Below are 7156 nucleotides of genomic sequence, written 5' to 3'. Positions count from 1 at the left end.
AGGAAGGAAAGTTTTAAGTCTGATCTTAAAGGTAGAGAGGGGCCTGATAACTGAAGGCTCTTTATGTCTTTAAGACATGCTTGTAGTCTGACCAACCTATTGGGTTCATCTGGTTTCATAGATAAGTACAGCTGAGTATCATCAGCATAGCAATGGAACTTTATGCCATGCTGTCTAATAGTGGTGCAACGGATCATCATTGATCCGTGATCCGTTCGGATCAATTATTTCGGTTCGGCACACACATGATCCGCGGATCGATTTCTGAAAAAAAAAATTGTGCGCATGTTCAGTCCTCACACAGCCGTTACCATTCCTGCTAGTTCCAGGGACAGAGCTACTTTCCACACTCTGGGTTAAAGTCTGCAACAGTTCCCTCTTCAATAAGCAAACAGTCCTATGGCTCGTTTGTGATTTATTGTCCTCAGCGTACAACATGTAGAACAGTGGGCATGGAAAATATAAGTAGGCTAGACTTCGGTGACTATTGTAACGATAACTGCTGCCTCTGTCTGTTTCCATATACTCGCGCTGCCACACAAACCTGTCGCCCTGGTTACCACACAGACATAACACGTAGCTGACATAGCGATAGCTAACATAAAGAAAACCCCTAACCTGCAACACAGCGTGGTCATGGCGAGCAGGGGAACGCCGCACGTCATTTAAATCCCCTGTTTGGGAGCATTTTGGCTTCCCTGTCAAATTTAATGAAGAAGGAAAGAGGTTGGTGGATAAAACCGTGACGGTGTGTAGGTACTGTGGCACAAGAAAGCCACACAACAGTGGAAACACATCGAGCATGGCCACGCATTTGCAGCGACATCACCCCGGTGTTTCACCGACAGGAGTGAAACCGAAAGCGGCTCATCACCGCGGCATTTAAGCAGCCCCTTCCTTCACAATCCGACCGGGCTAAAGCGATCACAAACGCTATCGGTGTGTTTATGTTGCACTTTAAGTTGTTTTTCTTTGATTATGTTGAAAAGATGTTAATTGTGCACTTTAAGTTGATTTTATATATTTCAATTTAATAATTTAAAAGTGTTAATAAACAAAAAGACAAAACATGTTTATTTGTCTTGTTTATTTTTTTTATTTTTTATTTTTTTTTGCTGATCCGAAAAATAATCCGATCCGTGACTCTGATCCGAGGAACGATCCGAACCGTGAGATTTTTGATCCGTTGCACCCCTACTGTCTAATAATGTTACCTAATGGAAGCATGTATAAAGTGAAAAGAATCGGTCCAAGCACAGAACCCTGGGGAACTCCATGACTTACTCTGGTGTGTGAGGAAGATTCTTCATTTACAAGAACAAACTGAAATCTATCAGACAAATATGACTTAAACCAGCCTAATGCAGTTCCTTTAATCCCAATAACATGTTCAAGTCTGTGTAATAAGATACTGTGATCGACCGTATCAAATGCAGCACTGAGATCCAACAGGACAAGCACAGACACAAGTCCGCTATCAGAGGCTAAGAGGAGATCATTGGTAACTTTCAGCAGTGCAGTTTCTGTGCTATGATGCACTCTGAATCCTGACTGAAACTCTTCAAACAGATTATTTCTGTGTAAATGATCACAAAGCTGAGCTGCAACTATTTTATAAAGAACTTTAGACATAAAAGGGAGATTGGAATAGTTAAGTAAGTAAGTAAGTAAATGTTTATTTTTATAGCACATTTACAAGTGGCAGAGCCGCACCAAAGTGCTTTACAGTCAAAAAAAGAGCTAAAAAATGCATGGAGGAAAAGAAAAAGAAACAAAAGAAAATATCAAATAATAGATAAAAAGAGCTAGAGAACAGTGACTGGTGGAGATTTAAAATATGAAAAAGGAAAAGAAAAAACATTTAATAAGGCAACCAGGGGACACTTTATACAAGTGTTTAAAAACAAGGGAGGACCCTAACTAAAGGCCAGTTTAAAAAGGTGGGTTTTTATCACGGATTTAAAACTATCTACCAAATCGGCTGCGCGGATGTGGAGGGGGAGACGGTTCCAGAGAGTGGGGGCCACTATGGCAAAGGCTCTGTCTCCTTTTGATTTTAGCCTGAACCTAGGCACTTCCAGAAGCAGTTGGTCGGCTGAACGAAGTGCTCTAGGGGGGATGTGACGGTGGAGGAGGTCGGACAGATATGAGGGGGCCAAGCCATGGAGGGATTTGTGGACTATGAGTAGCAGTTTGAAATTGATACGGAAGTGAATAGGGAGCCAGTGGAGTGATGCAAGGACCGGGGTGATGTGTTCACGTTTTTTAGTGCGGGTGAGGAGACGGGCAGCAGAGTTTTGAACCAGCTGCAGACGGTGGATTTGGGATTTGTCGATGCCAGTGTAAAGGGCATTGCAGTAGTCCAGTTGGGAAGAGATGAAGGCATGGATGGTTCTCTCAAGAGCACTCTGGGGCAGGTATGCTTTGATCTTTGCTATGGTTCTTAGATGGAAAAAGCTTTTCCTAACCACTGCACTAACCTGTTTATTGAATTTGAAGGCACTGTCGAAAATAACGCCCAGATTTCTGACAGAAGGCCTGATGTTCGAGGCGAGAGGGCCCAGGGCATCGGTGGAGAAAGCCGGGGGAGGATTGCCAAAGACAATAATCTCAGTCTTCTGCTCGTTTAGGTTGAGGAAGTTGGCACTCATCCATGACTTAATGTCTGCCAGACAGTCAACTAAAGAATGGATCGCGGCCTGCCCATCAGCCTTTAGGGGGAGATATAGCTGAACGTCATCAGCAAAGCAGTGGAAGGAGATGTTATGTCTGATCAGGATTTCCCCTAAGGGTAGGATGTATAGCAGAAACAGGATGGGACCTAGTATGGAGCCTTGAGGGACCCCGCAGGTTAGGGGGGCAACAGAAGAGACAAAGTCTCCGAGCTGGACAGAAAAGGTCCTGTCGGCCAGGTACGACTGGAAGAGTTTCAGGGCTGTACCTTTGATGCCTATACGGTGCTCAAGCCGAGACAGCAAGATCCTGTGATCCACCGTGTCAAAGGCGGCTGTAAGGTCTAGCAGCACAAGTATCACAGGGCAACCTCCGTCAGCAGCTAGGAGCAGGTCATTTAGCACTCTCAGGAGAGCAGTCTCTGTGCTGTGGGCTGTTCTGAAACCAGACTGGAATTTCTCGAAGATGGAGTTTGTGGTTAGGAAGGCTTGCAACTGGACATAAACTACACGCTCGAGGACTTTAGACAGGAAAGGCAGTTTTGAGATAGGCCTGAAATTTGGCAGAATAGAGGGGTCGAGATTTGGCTTCTTTAGTAATGGCTGCACCACGGCATGCTTGAAGGCAGCTGGGACGCAACCAGAGGACAGGATGACGTTGAGGAACAGTAGAAGGAAGGGGGCCACTGTGACAAAAACGGAGGCATCCTTGAAAAGGCGGGGCGGTAGACAGTCAGAGGGGCAGTTGGAGGGCTTCAGATGTCTGACTGCAGCGGAGAGGGAGGACAGTGAAGAGGGCTCGAACTGCTCGAGGACGGCTGGCGGAGGGTGGGGTGGGGGGGGTAGGGGGGTAGGGAGGTAGAGGTGTCAGAAGGCCTCAGTGCTCCAATCTTGTCAATGAAGAATTTTTGAAAGCTATCACAGAGGGCAGGTGAGGGCACAACAGGGGAAGCATTACGGGGATTAATGAGAGAATTTAAAGTATTGAAAAGAACCTGGGGTTTGTGACTGCTGTTGGAAACCAGGGTGGAGAAGTACTGGGATTTGTCGGTTTTGACGCATTGGTGGTAATCCGCCAAGCAGCTACGGAGGATTTGGAGGGACACGTGGAGGCGGTCCTTTTTCCATTTGCGCTCAGCCTGTCTACACGCGCGTCTAAGGTCACGTGTTTCATCGTTGAGCCAAGGTGTAGGCTGTGCTTTTGTGCGTTTGGGCTTGAGAGGGGCGATGGAATCCAGAATGCCAGTGCAGGCTGATGAGAACATGGAGAGGAGCTCATCAGCAGTAAGGTCAGCTCTAAGGCCCAATGACGGGCTACACAAGGGGGAGTCATTAAAGGCGGCTGAAAATTGCCCAGCCGAGGACGCGTTTAGCATGCGCGAGACCCGTTTGGAACTACTAGGGGAAATACCTGAATGTGGGACTGACACAGTGAACAGAATTGGGGAATGATCAGAGAAAGACATTGCACAGATTTCGCTTATGTTGACAGAAACACCATAGGATAGCACAAGATCCAGAGTGTGACCCTTTTCATGTGTTGGGCCGGTGACAGCTTGGTTAAGACTAAAAGAGTCGAGGAGGTTCAGAAAGTCCCGGGACAGAGGATGCGACTCACAACAAGCATGAACATTAAAATCACCACATATTGTTATGTGATCATATTTTACCATAATCCCAGACAGAAAGTCCGCAAAGTCATGGATGAAGTCTTTGTTGAATTTAGGAGGGCGATATACAACTGCACACAAAATGGGGAAAGATAAAATTATTTCAAACAGCTGCAGCTCAAAGCTAGCAAAGCCAGGGTGTGGAATCTGCCGACAGTGAAAAGGCCGTTTGTAAACAGAGGCAACACCTCCGCCTCGTCCAGTAGTGCGGGGGGAATTGAAGAAGTTGCAGTCCGGTGGACAGAGTTCAGAGAACGGCAAGTTTTCGCCGGTAGAGACCCAGGTCTCACACAGAAACAGAAAGTCCAGTTCCCGAGAGATAAAAAAGTCGTTGAGCATGAAAGTTTTGTTCGCCAGGGACCGTACGTTTAACAGGGCCATCTGGAGGGTTAGCTCGCCGCTAGCCGACGGTCCAGTGCGCTTCAGCGGGCGAAGGCTAGAGAGATCTGCGCCACGGCTGCACCTACGCATGGAACGCCAGCGAGTGGGGATTTGAGGACGATGTGGTCCAGACAGCGCTGTCGGGACGGCTTGCGGGGCAGGGAACAACAGCGGACGAGGCAATATACCAGCATCACAGTCAGGGAAGGCTTCAACAGGAGTAGCAGGCGAGACAGGATGGAGCCATCGCTCTAGACGCCGGGCAGCAGTTCAGCCTGGGAGTAGATGGATCTTGAGTTTCACCAGCAGGCCTCCTCTCCTACCACGTCTCCTGGAGCGCTTCTTCCGTGGTCGGGCTGCGGGCGAACGACGCAGGTAAGCTGGGATACCTGTCAGTACTGGAGGGGGTGGTGTAATCCAATTTCCTGGTTCGGATCTTGCTGTTGAAGCCTCACGGAGAATTTGGTCGCGGATGTAAAGCAAGGCTTGATGGTCGTAGTGGAGTAGAGCAGACACATCCGAAAATGATCAGGGCTGCAGCAAACATCAAACAGAGCGCCCGAGGAAGACGAATCGCCAAACAAACTGGCGCCATCACACACTCACACTCTATAATGAGCTAACACTTCTGAGTCAAGAGTAGGTTTTTTTAAAGGCCAACTTTCACTAAAAAATGGTTTTACTCGCTCCTTCTGAAAAAGGGAGGGTCACCCCTAGTTATATACACATACTAGGCTTCCAAGTGTTGCGTCACCTCCACAGGCTGTTTTCCCAAATTTACATAAACAATGCAGAGCCAGGAGCGAATCAGAAAAGCCTGTACATTCTACGTCACACTGAAAAAAGACGTTGCCCACTTGGGATTATGCCCGCCCATGGAAACCCGCCCCCCTCGGACGGAATGGATAAGTACAGGTACTAGTGAAGACACGCAACTCGCTGCCTGCGGAGTTGAGAAGCTAATCAGCTAACTTTTTATTAGCATGGCGGAACATACTCGTACGTGTGCGATCTGTGGCAATCAGGCATCGTCGATGCATATGTTGCCCAAGAATGAGGATGATAGAAAGAGATGGCTGGAGTTCATTTACGGAACATCACAACAAATTAAGTTTAACAAGACGCTAGTGTTGTGTTCCACACATTTCCTGGACAGCGACTTCAAAAACTTGGGCGAGTACAGCAGGGGTTTTGCTACAAAGTTGTTTCTACGACCTGGGTCTATACCATCACGAAGAACAGGCACCAGCCCACAGGCGGCAAGTCGTTGATTGTTAACTTTTGCATCCAAGTTTTTGTTACAAACCCAGCATGTTAATTTCATTCCGTGGCAGCCTGTGTTATGGGTACAGAGGTCCGTTTCACGAAGCAGGTTTAGTGAAAACTCTGAGTAGATTAACCCTGAAATGAGGGAAACTGAGTTTTCCGTTTCACAAAGGGAGGTAACTAAACCCAGAGAAAGAGGGGTAACTCTAGCCTGTTTCACAAAGAGAGGTAACTTAACCTCTAGGTCAGTTACCATAGTAAGCAAGCTTTAATCCACAGATGCGAAAGTCTACATACCTGGGGAATCTCCCGGCAGCAAACATTCTCTTCTTCCGTGGACATTTTTTCACAGTTCCCGCAAGTGCACCTAACAAGCATTACTCGTATTAGACCATTTATATCTCATATTGGAAATACTATTACCGAATGATCATTCTGTGTTGGTAAGTGAACTGTTATCTGATATTCAATGTGTAGATTGGCATGCTAGTTTAGCTGAGGAATTTAGCAGGAAGATGAGCCTTTCTGGCAAAGTAGGCTAATAAAATCAACAAACTGAAAGATTGCAAAGACTAACAGCGTAAAGTATCAGCCCTCGGTCAAAACATTTGTCTATTATTATTTAAAAAGCAGCAATTGTTAAAACGCTAAGCATAACGATAGACAAGAAACTTTTGAGGTGCAAATATTACCAGTCAGAAACGCTCATTGATAAACGAAGAGCAACCGGTTGTTCCTCCTCGACTTCCCCTTCGTCCTCTGATTCAGGGTCATAGATGTACGGCTGTATTTCAGAAGACATGTTTTTTCTCCAAAAGTTTTCAAAACAAGCGGCGAAACTCGAGTAGCATAGTTAGAGCGAGCTATCAGCTGATTGCTGCTCTCGGATACACACAGAGCAGGGAGGAGGGGGGTTCATTCATTCATTCATGGGAGGGCAGGGTGTATACAGGTATAAACAAGTTCAATTTAAGACTTTTTAAGACCTTTTAATACAGGCATGCAAACTTGCCACCTTTCGGCGAAATTCGCCGTTTTGAAATCAAAATGGGTCATTCTTCTGAATCGCGTAGATCCGAGGAGAAAAAAAAATGGGGGGGAGGGGGGGGTGAGCATGTCAACTAGCGAGTGGAACTGTGAACCTCAAAACAACACTAGACCTATCAC

This window comes from Odontesthes bonariensis, chromosome 15, assembly GCF_027942865.1.
Source record: "Odontesthes bonariensis isolate fOdoBon6 chromosome 15, fOdoBon6.hap1, whole genome shotgun sequence".
Lineage (NCBI taxonomy): Eukaryota > Metazoa > Chordata > Actinopteri > Atheriniformes > Atherinopsidae > Odontesthes > Odontesthes bonariensis.
The sequence above is the reverse complement of the archived record's forward strand: the minus strand, read 5'-3'. Positions refer to the sequence as shown.